Raw genomic sequence first — 16,417 nt, forward strand, 5'->3', positions numbered from 1 at the left:
GACCCTTTTGTTAAAATTCAATTTAATCCTTAAATCAAAGTTTATAGTGTATTATTTTTTTAATTTGATCTTTATTCTTTTTATTTTTTTCTTTTTGTTAAAGTTATTTTTCTTTTCAATTTAACCTTCTAATCAAAAAACTTTTTGTTGCTCTCTAATTTATTTTTATTTTTAATTTTCATTCTCATTTTTTTATTATAATTTTTTATTCAAACAATTTCATTAGTGTTTTCATTTTTGTTACGAATAAAAAATTAATTCAAATATCTCACACACCCACACCCACACACACATATCAATCTCTTGATTATTTTAATTTTACTTTCAGTTATCATTAATTATTTTCTTTTTCATTTATTTACACATAGTTATTACTTCGTTTTACGCTTATAAATTTTTTTAATGCAAATCAAATAACTAGCAATTCTCCAATATCAGAGGATGCTTCACAGGTATGATATCAACATTCCCCAGGATTAAACCAGAGTTAACTGATCTCTTAAAGCGCACTATAATTGGAAGGTAACTATGGAATCGCAAAAAAAGTAGATACAGAACTCAGTAATTCAAACTTATTTAAAAGTAAAATTATCTGCATTTACACTATGGAAAATATTTCCATCAATTCTATACAGGAATTTTTTCATTAAATACAGCAGTAAACAGAATCCTCTAGAAAATTACGAGGTGAAAGCAGTTACCTTCATAGCAACAGAACATCTCTAGATATGATTTAACATTGACGACGCTTTATTAAGACATGGGAACCCGCATCAGGCTTTACAGCTTACATGGCCAACTAATTTCCTACACAAATTATGTTGCAGACACCTTCGCCTTTATATTCTTGCTCAAGGAGAAAGGCTCCACTTGAACTTCAGCTGGTAATCTGCAACATTATGATAAGAAAAATCAGTAAGTTCAAAAATATAATTTCCTTTCGTGATAGTTTTGGGTGCGGGCAATTGGCAATAACTCATGTCCAGAACAGATCCAATCTTTTGCTGCTACTGAAGACCTTGTGACCCATACAATCCTTGCATTTGAATCCAAATAACAAGGGGAACTTCAGTTTTTTAAGCTCCTTCATCATCTTCCATTATGCATAACTTTCATTTAATTTGATCTGCTATGCTTTTCATAATCCAAATTAAACCATGGCTTGATGTTCATTATTTTGCTGGAATATACTTAGTTAAACATGCAAAACAACTTCTCTCCAAAAAAATATTAACATGTGGTACACAATGTTAAAGGGTTTAAGTGAAGAAACCGATCATAGAAATGGAATAAATAATTGCTGTTAGGGCTTTCATTTCAGCAAAAATTAACATGATACAGAAAATTTTTTCCTTTGGTGATAGTTTTGGGTTCGTGCAAGTGGCATAACTTTTATGTCTATTATTTTCTCTCTGTTAAGAATTATAGTCTGCCAGCTCAGTTTCAATGTGTTGAAGCAACAAGCGTTCATATCGACAACGTGTTTCAGCCACAGAAGCTATCATAATAATAGTAGTTAAAAAAAAAAAAAGGATAACGGTATAAACTGCAAATCAAAATATGATTATAGTAGATACTTACACTTAAGTGTGTGAATATTTAAGTCATGCTCTCATGAACGAATGCATATACTTAACTGTAGGCTCAACGCAGGCCCTATTAGCTCTGAGCACACTCAAAAGGGTGCATTGTTCCTTCAGTGAATTCATGCATCCGAAATCGCTCTAGAAGCTCAAAGGGGCTGCAACTAACAACATGGAACCTTGTAAACATAACAAGTCACTTGGATTGACGAAATTCCTAGGAAACTAATCATTAAATCCATGGCTTAGAATATGTGTATGGGTGCGATGGGAAGAAAAGGGGGTGCTAGATAGGCATTTATCCTTGTGACGACTTTACTTCTTCTAGATGGAGGGGATACAAGCATGAAAAATGAAAAGGACAATACATTGTGCTCATAGAATGGGTGCAAAAAAGAATATTGGAGGAACAGATGTATGCCCAACCCTGTATGCTCAAGACAGAAGAGACTTTATTGAACTGTATTGTGTGCAAGTGCAGCATCCATAAATTCAGTAAATAAAACCAACGTGAAGTGAAGAAGAGCATAAAACCCAGATATGAAATTGTATAACAGGACTGCAAACTCAGGAAGTACAGAAATTGTATACTCAAGACAGAGACTTTGTTGAATTGAGCTGTATTGTGTGCGAGTGCAGCATCCAGAAATTCAGCAAATAAAACCAAAGTGAAGTAGAGCATGAAACCCAGACACGAAATTGTAGAACTGGACTTCAAATTCAGTAAGCCCGCAAATTGTTTACTCGAGATAACCAACCCTATATACTCAAGACAGAAACTTCATTGAATTGAGCTGTATTGTGTGCAAGGACAGCATCTGGAAATTCAGCAAATAAAAATGAAGGTGAAGAAGAGCATAAAACCCAGACTGAAACTGTATAACAGAACTTCCTGAAAAATCAAACTCTTATATCCAGTTTCGGTTCACATTGAAAAGGCTCATGGATTTCACGTTTAGTGGACTTCTAAGGGTGGCAAAACACAATTCACAGAATAATATGTAAATTCTGTGGACAACCAAGGACTCGTAGACTTAAAGGATAGCTTCACAGTTATGGCATAACCTTCGTTGGTTGCTTTCCATGGCTTCTAACACATTAGAAATTTCTGGTACTGCTGCTCCCCCAGCCACAATTGATGGAACTGAAGCACTTGGGAGTCCAGATCTAGAACCATGTTGCAAGGTTAGAAAACCAAACAATAATAGATGCACAAAAATCAAATCCATCAAACCAACCTTTATGGTGCTATCAATCCCACTGGTTGCCACAACACAACTGTGAAGCAGAAGAAGAATAAATCAAATATAACAAGAAAGAGACTAGTGAATCTAAGCAAAAACCATACAGAGTCGCATGAAGAAAGAAAGCTACCAGCTTCATCTCCAAGAAGCATTTTTATCAATCTACCAGTTTGCTTTTCCCAAACAAACCATCTACCATCATCATTTCCACTGGCCACGTAATCAACAGCAAATCAATAATCAGAAACTAATAAGCATTAACCACAGTCCACTGGTAAGCTAATTGTGGACCTGATATCGCTTGCAACATTTGAAAAAAATCTAGAAAAACTCAAGGTGCATTAACTATAATCAAGGCACACCAAAAAATCTATGATGCATGCAGTGTCCAGAATATAATTCATTGGTGCTGATACGTTGATAGAGAACATTCAATCAATTTGCCTGATATGTTGTATACTCTTCTCCTCTAAAGTGTTTGTCTTTCTAATTTCTTTAGATTTGTTTTTATGTTTGGTTGAGATATTCTTCCTCTTCATGAAATGTTTGACTTCCTTTCTACTCTCATTTGTCCCCTATTGATTGTCCAAATTCCTGTTTACCATTGTAGAATTTTTTCTTTCTCACATGTCAAAGGCAAGCAGAAAGAGGTTATAAAGACAATGTTGCTCCAAGCTGAATTTAATTACTGTGTCCTATGCCTTTTTCAAAGGGAATAAACACCACAGTGTTGTGAATGTATTAATCCAATTGCTTAAATACGTAAGGATAGGGAACGGGAACTCAGCATGTAGTATGGTGCTTGTTTATTTCAATTTCTTCTTTCTTAAAACCACTGGAGCCAGATACCACAACTGCCTAACAACAGTAATTACTGGCTGGACGCACAGAACTACAGAACTCCTAAGAACAATGGCAGGATGACAGGTTAACTTTTCCAGGAGAAAGGGGTCACAGCATTCTTCAAACCTAACACATAAGGCATTCCCCGAGTAACTATCACCTACAAACACATACAGAAGTTTTAAGGATTATCTCAGGTAATGGAGTCATGGCACAGGATCAGAAGCCACTTTTACTGGTAGCTGATTGATTACATTTATAGAAACCAAGCATATCACCTGACCGGGGGCTAAAGATATTCCGTCAATTATCATCATATAAACTACAACTACTTCATTCCACAAACACCTTAAGTCCTCACTGGTCCTAATTTTCCAGCAAACTAGTATACAACAACCTAACCATCAGAGGAAGACATTCAATCAATTTAAAATTAGTAAAGATGATTCATTCCAACTATAACTTAAGACTAACACCTCAAATATCCCAAGTCTGCTGCAAAACATGAGTCAATGGTACACATTCAACAAAACTACTAAAACATGTCAAGACTCAGTAACATAACAGTCAAGACCTGGAATCTTTTAATGTATCATTTTCATTATGGTCAAATAGAGCCCCATTGACGAGGCAATGGTGGTATTCTACATCCATGGAAGCTATCCAATATCAATGAAACGATATGAATCACAAAATATAATTGCTAACTTTATTCAACATTCAAAAGTAAAGGCAATCAAAGCTGATTTACATCCTAGGTGCTAAGAAAGAGTAGGAGATATATACGAAACCAATCTCTTTGCCCAAGAAAACTAGCCTGTTTATATCAATACCAACATTACAGTGATCGACATATCCCTGCTTCATATCAATTGGTTTTGGGAGGAGCACGACATTTGAATACACCAGATGATAGTGGTTGCAGCTCTAGACCATTGAATGTATGTAGGGCTGATTGTCATCAATTTTGAAGCATCTCCCATAGCATATCGAACAGCAGTCCCCCCAGCTGCAGATCATAATAACTTTAGACATTAAACAATCAATGTGTACCATTTGTTAACTAAGAATTTCACAAAAATTCAAGAAGTAAAACAACAAACAAAAGATTAACAACATAGATAGTTCAGTGCACAAATCACGACCACCATCTATGAAATTGCAGATCATACCTGAAGCTAGTATTGTTTTGACTTCAAAATCCACACCAGAAACTTCATAGTACAAACACTTCCAACACCAAGTCAACTTATAAAAATAGCACACTTAACAGGAATAAAGCCAGGCTTACAAGGCAATGAAGCCTATAATTCACATTCATTAAGTATACATGCTCTCCACTATAACTGAGGAGAACCTCATCCCCATTTGGACTACATGTAACATGAGTAAGGAGCAAGCTTGAACTCCCTGAAAAGAAAAGGAAACCAAGTTGGATCTTCTAAACTGTACACTCATTTCATATAAATTCTAGTTACATAATTCTTTTTTCTTTGAGAGGATAGAATGATGGTAGAAGCAAGCTGTAAAGTAAAAAGAAATTGACAACAAGATGATATTGGACCAACAGTATGTTTACAAGGATTTCAGGATGATATGAAGTAATTCTATCTTCATTACCTAATACAGTAACCTAAGCAAATAGAACAAATTATATTATCTTTTTTTTTTCTTATCCAAAATAAATGATGGTTCAGTTTACAATCAAATAATTAAGCAACAAGCAGCAACATACTGACACGCTCAGAAAGATGCATTGGGCAGAAATAGTTAGCACAAGGAGGCGGGTTCATCCTTTTCCTATGGGAAGTCAGTGGAGGCAGCATCCTTCTATCATATAATCAAGCAAAGGCATCACTGCAGACATTCCAAGGAAGATCAGTTAAAACAATGATGATTATAAAGGGAAAAAAGAGTAGGAAAAGTAAATTCAGATGACATCAGACTCGGACCTCCCACCAACCAGGAGTAAATGAGGTTGACTGGTACTGATGTCGCAAGATTTCAGAGCAAGAGTTTGTTTCGGAGGATCAGCAAATGAATTTTTGCTCCAGACTGCAAATCAAGCTGTCATCACATACTGAATGTGAAAAACAATTATGTTCAATTATAGTAGCTTGATGAGAAGAAAATTTTCACAAACAAGCACTCCAGAATAAAAAATGTAAGCAAACATCATAAATATTTTTGAATGTTTTAACTGCATTAAACTAAAGGCCAAGGAACACAAATGGCCTCTATACCTTGTAATCATAAGCACCGTACCTGTTGTTGGTGTTCAAACCAATCAATAGTAGGTTATAGACTAAATCCCAGTTTAAATAACATGACTAAAGTTTGAGCTAAACACATTAACGTGCAGTGTTTCCAACAAGAAGAAAAGAATAGATATTGAGATATTCTGAACTTTAAACTGTTAGCTCCACATGCATGCTGGGCAACCTTCTGGTCAGTCATCATCGCCACACCTGACAAGAAGTATTGTACAACTTCAAGCTGATAATTCAAATGCCTACACTACTGCAGATAGATTTATTGAATGGAAAAAATGAATGGAAGTATCTTCATTTTTTTTTTTTACCTTTCTTTTAATATAAATTCTTTTTACATCTCAAGTATTGGAAGATGACACCTCTCTCAAGGTTATTGGTGGCAGGATAAATAACTAATAGCAATAACCACTCACAGACAATCAACAATTAGCAAACAGCATTTCATTAAACAAAAAAAATCCAAAGTATTGCAATGAAAACTTCAATACAGCAGAATAACTAAATTCAAGACATAGAGAATAATTCACAGATCTCCTGAAACTCACTAGAATATTGCAACATTCATGGTGAAAACTTCAATACAGCAGAAAAACTAAATTCAAGACATAGAGAATAATTCACAGATCTCCTGAAACTCACTAGAATATTGCAACATTCATGGTGAAAACTTCAATACAGCAGAAAAACTAAATTCAAGACATAGAGAATAATTCACAGATCTCCTGAAACTCACTAGAATATTGCAACATTCATGGTGAAAACTTCAATACAGCAGAAAAACTAAATTCAAGACATAGAGAATAATTCACAGATCTCCTGAAACTCACTAGAATATTGCAACATTCATGGGGATAAGATCCTCCTGGTGGGCATGAAGCACCCTCTCGAAAATCATGCTGTCTAAGTGTTCCATCTTCACTTGCATTCCGGACCACATTAGGGTTTCCAGCTTCAACCTGCAAAGGAGGTCAAGATTGTGATTATAGGAAGGCAACAGCAATAAGACAAATGGAAAACTTCACCAAACCAAACAATAAAAAAAATGAATTTCATTTTTCATGTCCATGAAACAAGTGAAGGGCTAGTTTTGGAGCCCCAAAGAGACCCACTGCTGAAAACAAATGCACAAACACGCGTGTTCACGCACACACAGACCAAACAAGTCAATTAGGTCATCCATACAATGAGATCTTACAGCTAATTTTTTCACTCTTCTTGTATGACATAGATAACAATGCTGATGGAGCAATAGAATTATCATCAGGACCCCTCCCACTTAAATGAGAAAAATTAAATAAGCAAACCTGAAATTAAAAAAGGTGAGAGCATGTAACCAAAAAAATTAACCAGAGAAAAGCGCATCAACTTCAAAAATTTCAATTCATCAGAGCATTACTTCTGCATCTCCAGCTCCAGAAACCACAAGCTCGTCAGATGTTTCAGGAACAAATTTAGTGCAGAATATATTTGCAGAATGCCCAGTATCAATAGAATGCAAAAGCTTTCGACCAGCGTAGTTCCAAATATTCACCTGCAAAGCATGATGGATTGTCCTCTTTCAATATGCACAAATGTCTCTCTCAGTGTGCGCGCATGCATGCAGCAATCACCCTCTCCTTTAGTGCATCAAAGTTGTCTGTCAATACAGTTCAAAGCTCTGAAGTAATGTAACACATGACACAGTTTCCATTCTATCCATTTTCTTCAACCTCGTCCCACTTTTTTTCTGGCCAATCAAACTCAATCACACAACATATGCGTTCAGAAGCATAGAGGTGGACCTCCCTTCTACGAGGTCTGCAATCTTCCACACCACAAGAACTCAAGTCACTGAAACTGCAACATACGAAAACTTGAAAAGCAAAATCTGACACTAAAAATAAGTCCACAGACAAATCGACTAATCTTTTTATTTCATCCAATTGTTTGTCCTACACATGAAACACTATATAATCTCCAATAATACACATAGGTATCATACCCGTGTGTCATCTGATCGAGAAATCAAGAGTGAACCTTTAGAATTCCAGGCTATGAAATTAACACAACCCTGAAGCCCATGTTAGAAAGAGAGAGAGTTTCAGACAACCAATCTCTAAAATCTATAAACACTTATGCCGCCTTGAGGAAAAATAGCTTCACTCAAGGTATCCTACAAATTCCATCATTCAATCAACTGGCAAATAAAAATCAATCATTGAACATGATGCACATGGCAACTGGTAATCATTAAGTATATATTCAGGCAATATGATCAACAAACCTTGTACTTTCAAGAAAAAGCTTCTGTGGGTGAAAAAAATAAAATCGAAATCCATACTAACGTTCAATTCTCTTTCTTGGGAGAGTCTCCTTATCAATGAGGAATGCATTTGTAAACTGCGATCAACATCCTAAAAAAACCAACAACAACAATGACATTTGCAGCTATACTTCAACTCTTCAGTGTAATTAGGCATTAAAATTCAAATAATTTTACAAAAAAAATGTACAATCTTGGCCAGGATAAAAACTAGACGTTAACTAGAACGGAAAGAGGAAAAATCGATCCAGAGTAAAAATTAGGCAAGTATGAAGTGGGAGAGAGAGTGGAGAAAAATTACAGGACGAACGTCGAGGTATCTGCTAGCAGATTATGGATATCACCATCATGAAAACCGTAATTATCTATTTGAAGCAGGGATATCCACAATCCCTAACACGATCGGAATCGAAAAATAATAATTTGATTAAATGATTAATCACAGCAGCTGCAGCTGCCGCTGTTGTTGTTACGCATAAAAGGTATGGTGCGGTGTCGCGGTAGAGAGAAGAAACACTATAATATATATGTGGCATCAATTTTCTACAGCTCTCTACTGGAGGGAGGCTAGCCGTCTGGGAAATTTATCAACGTGGTTTTGGGTTTGGAGCGCGGTAAGATGAGGGGTAGGATTTACCGCTTGTTGGGGAATTAAGCAGCTCTGATTTTGCGATGAACGGTGCTGATTCTGCTTGATAAACAATTCGATTGAAAATTTACAATATGGTTCATAACAAAAAGGTTTAATAGTTATTTATTAAAATCGAACCTCATTAGCAAGTTCTTGAACTTTCCATTTAAGATGTCATCCTCCTCCAATATCCTTAAGAACTCAGTAAAATAATTTGGAAAGGTCACGCCATTATCTTTCATCAAAATAATTATAATTAATAGTTAGGGTTATTCTTAAAATGTTTGGAAATAACAGGATAAAGAAATTTAACTATAGAATCAAAATACAGAAATTTATAACTATTAATAAAAACCTAAAAGAGAATGCGATTAACAAATCACTGTTCATTGAAATAACCGCGGGTCTTGAAAATTTTTACACTGGACATTAAAATAATCTTTTCAACATGTTACGAGTTGAGGTATGTTTAAAAAGTGTTCTTGAACGTGACTGGAAAGCCCGTGAACTCAGATGAACACCGCGGCAACGGGTGTCAAAAGCATAGAGGAGGCTGTTTCACTCAAATTACAGACCGGCAACAAGCACGAGAAAAGAGCTGGAAATCTCTTATTAATAGATTTTCCATGGTTGCAAGAAATTCTCTTCTTTTTTTGTTTCAAAAATATTTAAAAAAAATTAAAAATTTTATTTTTAAGAGTTGACAAAATATCGAATATGAAAAAGTTATTGAAACCCTTTTCTTGAAAGTGAACGATTCGCCATGGCGAACAATTGATATCGTCCAAAGGTCATACAACACAGGTGAATTCAGGTGGTAGAACGGAATACACCCCCCCTCGAGCTTATCCAACCGTGAAGAAGTCTTAGCACACCATAATGTGACTATCATATCATCTACGACATAAGCCAATAATTTAGATGATTTTTTTTCTTGTCTTGATTCATAATTTGTTTTTCATATGCAACATATGGTAAAAATAAGTTAAAATTACTTCTCCATCAAACATCTTAATACACCAACATTTTTAAAAAAATAGAATTTAGTATAAATTTAATATTTGACTCGTGATTCGTCGTGAATTAAATATTTTAAAACATAAATTGTACATACATGCTCTTTTAATACGTTTTTACATTTAAAAAAATAAAAATAAAAAAGATTATGTATATATTTAATCAAATAAATTGATAAATTTAATAAATGTTTTCCTTTATTTTTCATCAATTTAGCCAAACAAATTGTTTTTCTTTTTCTTTCCTCAGTTTAGATTTTTTTAATTATCACTGTATTCCTTGACATCTTCTAGCTACCATTCAAAAGGTAGAGAAAAGAATAAAGGGAGGGCGTATTTTTACTTATTCTACTCTCGGAAGCCATGGAAACAAAAAAGTGACACCAGGTTCTCTTTATCCTTTTCTTTGTTTTTTTTTTTTAAAAAAAAGTTGGACGTGACTGGACACTAGATCAAGCAATTGAATTTCAAGAACTAAAGATATTGCCGAAAGGCATCTAGTTTAAATAACTTACACCTTTTGGTTTCACCAGTAGCATTCAGTTCCAATTCACCAATGAGTCTGTACTTGAATAGCAGTACTTGAGACATACAGCAACGATGAAATAGCAAGATCTATTTTTAATCTCAAACAAGAATATCCATCTCCATGGATGGGTTTGATCACTAAAAAAGAAAAATGTACTCTCTTCATGAAAGAAATAAAAAAAAAAAATTGAAGTTAGAAATTCTCTCTGCAAGAAACTACTCAATTGGGCAGGATAGATATTAAGCAAAAGAAATTCTCTCTTCTTCTTTTTTACCAAAATAATGACTGATATGTTTTTATGCTTGCTCTATCTTACATCTGGTTTAGATACCCTGTATTGCTAGTTACACGTAAATATCACATTACTCGAGAACCCAGCCCGAGGCCTCAGACGAGTCAAAAGGCTCGAAACACCTCTCCTTTATTGCGTGTATCTTTTCCATGTTTCACTGTAGAGCTAGCAGGAAAACAGGTCACACCCGTGCCCGGGACTCACATGCGCTCCCTCTCCTAAATAATGCAGCTCTGTGGTCCCTCGCACCACCATCATCCCCACAAAGACGTAAATTCATGCACTGTTTCATGGAGAAAAGGAATCACACATTAACACATCACCGTCTCGTATCATCAACTTGAGTATGGGGACGACGCGTACGTAGGCATGAAGACATCGACACAACCAAGCAAATCTTAATCACATCCAACCAGCCAAGCCACCATAATCACTAAAGCAGTCGTCTAAAAAGACTGAACAGTCATGGATTTTCACATTCAAATTACAATACCATTACAGACAACAGTAGACACTGAGAAAGACAAATACATGGAAGGATAGGTGAAATGGTGCCACTACATGAAGTTGCCCTCACTCGTGCACGTTACACATCATAAAAAGATAACCCGGCAAAACATGAAACTTTGATAAAAATACAAAAAGGCAAGAAAGTGAGAGATGGGTCCCAAGACGCCCAAGAAGCGTGCGTACATCCTCTCTTTCTAGGGGACCCCCTCTAGAACTAGTCTTCCCATTCACACAGGAGAGATGCTTTCTCTAACCCTAATACACAGCTTCATGATTCACCCTCTCCTTTATGGAGACATTACGCTGCACTTCCATTCCTCTTTCTAGAGACCACAGAAAAATTCTCCTGGTCCAAAGCTTGCTGATTTGAAACTCGAATGATTGAACGTTGAACAATGAACATTGAACGCAAGAGAAGTACGATCTTTCCTTCCTCTGCCAGTTTCCACCTCTTTAGCCGGGAGATGTTTATCATGTTCAAATCAACGCCTACATCATTTTTTACCTGACTTATTCTGCACACACCACTAGTAATAACAAATTAATAACAGAACTGATAGCACCTGGCATAATGCCCAGCAGCATTACTGCCAGACAATACTGATTGATACTCATGGAGCATCAAGTCCTAAAGCTTTGGCTTTGAACTTCAGCGACTTCAAGTACTGAATAGCTTCTTCAAGAACGATAACTGCATCCTTGCCCTTTCCACCTGGAATCAGGTTCTGTAGAATGCTCACAGTCTCACGAATTCTCTCTTTTCTCATCCTCTTGTTTACTGATTCTGAACCCGTCTCCTCAGACATCAAATTCATGCCATTGTCACACCTCGATTCTGCATCATCCTCGTAGTCAAAATCTCTAGTGGGTTTTACAGACCTGGCAGTATCCATGAGTGATGGACCATCAATATAACCTCCATCAAACAGTTTTCTCTTTTTATTTGAACCATTAGAACTCGCAACCTCTTCTGTGCTTCCATCAAACCAATCTCGCTTGTCGTGAGTTGTCATTGTATTAGGTGAATGACCCGTGCTAGTAACTTCTTCATCCTCGGTGTAGTCACTATCATCATCTGAGTAAAGCAAGGCATTCAGTTCTTCAATGTCCTCGTGCACTTCAGTTTGCATTTCGATCCCATCATCTTCACCAAATTCATCAGTTGAGATTGGCCCTAAATGAAAACTTTGATTTTCTTTAGCCCCGGTTACTTCCTTATTCAAATCAAAAGCAATGGTCGGTTTTGGGATCCAAGACTTTAGGCACTGGGCTGGAGTCCCAATTCCAGAACTAAAGATCAAAGTTGTTTGATCGCCTGACTGGTCAAAAACAAGGAATCTTTTCTGTGCACGACCAGAGTCTGATTGAGGCACGATGTCCTTAATTTCACGAGGGGCAGTGGGAAGTTTCTCTTTGAGAACAGTGTCCAAAAGAGGCCTTTTCTCTTTAAGAACAGAATTAAAAGGAGGCATGAAGGCCTGTCGGAAGCGGGGCAAACCATAAAACCACCCACGCGGTTCATTTTCCTGACCAACCTGCGAGCGCAGAAGCTCAACAAATGGATATTCGAGCAGACCATTTGTAGAAATCATGTTGACGTTAGGGTCCATTAGCACAGGAGGATTATTTTGCTGCCCAGAAGAAAATGAGGCACCCAAGTAATTCGTATTGGGTGATTGCAAATTAAATTGCTGTTGAGGAAACAAAGGTCCCCAATCTTCTCCCATTCAACCAAAACAATCACCTGTCAAATTAAAAACGATTTTACACATTGTAAAAAATCATGGGCGAGTTCACAACTGCGTTAATGGAATCAAACACAGCAAAACATACCAGAAAAAAGGATTTCTGCAGTAGTAGAAGTGACTGTTCACTTGCTTCTTCGTTCAGTAATAACGAAAAAAATAAAACAATCCAGCTTAGCTTGAAAACGAGAGTGGAAAAGTAAATCTACGTTACAGGTTTAAGCAAATGACGGAAATATTCAGCCTGAAATACAATAAAGAAAGAAAATTAGTATACTAAAAGCATAGCAAAAACCTGCATCCGTTATCAACTACAAAATAGAAGACCAAGGAATCTAAAACATGAAAAGAGAGAGAGAGAGAGAGATGAGAATATCAAGTCAAATGGCACAAATAAGTGGGAATCTAATTCCTCAAGGAAAAAAAAATCCAACCAAAAAAAGTTAAATTGCACTGACCTGGCAATCCTGGAGAGGTTGAAAGCATGCTATAACTCTAACTATAATGGTGGCACACCCAGCAATCCCATTTTCGTGTTTCAATGCCCGAAAATTTGTTTGGCTCGCTGCTTGGCACACCATAACTACTTCCCAGCCCTTCAATTAATTTATAACAGAGAATCCGGAGAACGACAAACAAAGTACTTGGAATCCGTAGAGCAGGACTATCAATTGAACAACAGAAAACTAGATTAATTGTCGACAAAGGGAAACCTAATACAAGTAACTGGAGGGACAAGCACGGCCAAGAAATAAAAAAAAAAAAAGTGATCGGGTTTTTCACCAAGGAAACAAAAAAGAGAAAGGAAGCAGAGAGAAAAGGGAAGATTTGCTACTATTCAGCTAATCTGGCGAACGTAACAGGGAACGACGACGAAGAAAGTGGATCCCATCGAGAATAGACGAGTGATAAGACGAGAAAGCTTAAGAATCGATGCTAGTGAAGGAAATTTACAGGATCACTTTACAATACAGGTTCAATGAGATAACTTTCCGATACACATCAATAGAAAGACTCAGAAACCACCGCATACTGTTTCTCTCCCAGAAATACCGCCACGGTTGTTCCTTCACCAATACCAATTCTACAAACCTGCAAAAGTATTTCCATGTCAGAATCCTACATTCATAATGATTTACACAGTTGTTGTAGATCAGATATTTTATCTCCAAGAACCTCGTGAAAGGTTCTGTGTAATAAATTGGAAATCCAGCATGAGACGATGAACTTCAATGTTTCCTAATTTTATTTTCCTGAGATTTCTCAGCAAACCGAACCAACTGAACTAAAAAAAGCATAGCCAGGAAAAATTAACTTCCTTGATCAAAGCTGCAAGCAAGAACAGTAAATCCAAGAAAGAACAGATTCGCAAATCAGAAACTAAAATGAGGATCTCACTTTCTTCAGTGACAACTAGAACCCAACAGTTTACAGGGCACAGTCCATTTCTAGCCAGACAATTTGCAGATAAGTTAACACAGTCCCGTTTAGAAAACGGACGATTTTGTGCGAGCGATCAAATAATATCAAACCCCCAAAAAAACGAATTGGTAAAGAACTTACAGAGAAAAAGAAGCACTTTAAGCTGCTGCTCAATTCTTCAACTTGAAACTCAGATCGAAAACTGCAGGCCGCACAGCAATGAATGAAGGCTTTGTTTTCCAGAGAGAGACAGAGAGAGAGTCTAGTCAAAGTAGAAATATTGAGAGTAGACGGGAGGAGTGATTATATAGAAAACAATTTGACGGAATTGTCCCTGTGAGTGGGAATAATAAAAGTGATAACACTACACAATAAACACAACAAAAAAGAAAAGAGAGTTCTCATTTTCATACGTGCGTGCGTGCGTGAGGAGTGCACGCAAGGTATTAGTGTACAATCATGATGCACCGTAAGATTACTCTTCCCCTCTCTCTCTCCCCCTCTCCCCTGCGGGGCAGATTGTCATGACGTTTGGTTGTGTAGGATTGGGTCATGTTTGGTTGTGTCCGGCCACAACTACAGACCATGGTTTTTTACTCCATACTTTCGGGTGCTTCAAGTGTTTAAATATTGTTATTTAAAATGTTTTTTCATGAATATATTAAAATAATTTTTTATTTTTTAAAACATTATTTTTAATATTAGTACATTAAAATAATTTAAAAATATTAAAAAATTAGTTTTTTAAAAAATATTTTTTATTTAAAATACAATTTCAAATGACTCCTTCAACTTGAAGAATAAATGATTTCGACTTAAACAATAGATGTTGTTATTTTTAGAGGTTGTTTAGTACCATGGTTGAAATATTATTTGTCTAAGATTTAAAAAAATATTTAAAAATAATTTTTTTTAAATTTTTAATTTTATTATTTTGATATCAAAAGTATTTTTAAAAAATATTATTTTAATATATTTTAAAATTAAAAATATTTTAAAAACAATTACTATCATATGTTAAATAAGCTATTAAAGTTTCTGTATTTCCCAAAATATCCATGTTGTGAAAATGGTTTATTTCTTCTAATGAGTAAAAGTGGCTTATTTGATCCAATTTTTATGTGAATCGGTAATTTTTGACTTCTTGTCTTTTGGTTGGTGAATCCTTTTTTTTTTTTTACATTATATATTTTGGTGAAGGGGGGGACATATTTTACTTCGAGATGTACAATCACTTAATTATATTTTAATTGACATAACAATTTCTATTTATTACTAATAAATGTTTTTTTTTAAATAAATCCGAATGCCTCCTCTGTAACAAAGAATGAGTTTTAAAACTCGTGGATTGGGAAGACGAATAGAGAGCTCAGCTTGTTTGTGATCAGGTAATTGCAAGATAGAATGCATTCATGCATCTTCGATGCTTGACCATTCAAACCATGATCATGGCAAGATGATAAAGGGTCCCACTCATCAGCATTTGCCATTGGGTGCCTCATATTTAAAGGCACACTCCACCTGACAGTATAAGCTCTAGTTATTATCCATCAATTGCCTTAACTTTAGATTAGAGCGAGGGTAAAAACGCCAATGGACTATATGGTAAGCGGCCCCTCCATAAAGTACAATAATACTTTTCATTGATGTGATGTATGGATGTGCCGGTGCCATCAAAATGGCCATCCATGGATTGGCCCAGCCATTGCAGTACTATAATCGAGTGAATTTCTCATTTCCGGGGCCAAGTTATTATTACCATTCCCCGTTTTTTTCACTTTGTGCGTGTCGGGGAGAGCCGTTTCTTTCTTTTTCTTTTTTTTTAAGTATTTTTTTTATTTAAAAATATATTAAAATAATATTTTTTATTTTTTTTTATTTTTTTTTCATATTACCAAAACATAATAATTTAATGAAAAAAAATTAAATTTTGATGAAAAGCAGCTTCCATCACCATCTAAATATATATTTGATTTTAAGATATGTTGGTTTTTTCTTAAATATGCAATCCTTTTTAAATATAAATC

The 16,417-nt window shown here is 35.6% G+C and overlaps 2 pseudogenes; both read right to left on the minus strand.

Annotated features, from left to right (window-relative positions):
- Window positions 1-575: 575 nt before the first annotated feature.
- Window positions 576-11,698, minus strand: LOC105120834 (WD and tetratricopeptide repeats protein 1-like; annotated as a pseudogene).
- On the minus strand, window positions 11,141-14,676 carry LOC105120411 (transcription factor bHLH145-like; annotated as a pseudogene).
- Window positions 14,677-16,417: the final 1,741 nt, after the last annotated feature.

The sequence above is a fragment of the Populus euphratica genome, unplaced genomic scaffold (assembly GCF_000495115.2).
Source record: "Populus euphratica unplaced genomic scaffold, PopEup_1.0 scaffold6.1, whole genome shotgun sequence".
NCBI classification, from domain to species: domain Eukaryota; kingdom Viridiplantae; phylum Streptophyta; class Magnoliopsida; order Malpighiales; family Salicaceae; genus Populus; species Populus euphratica.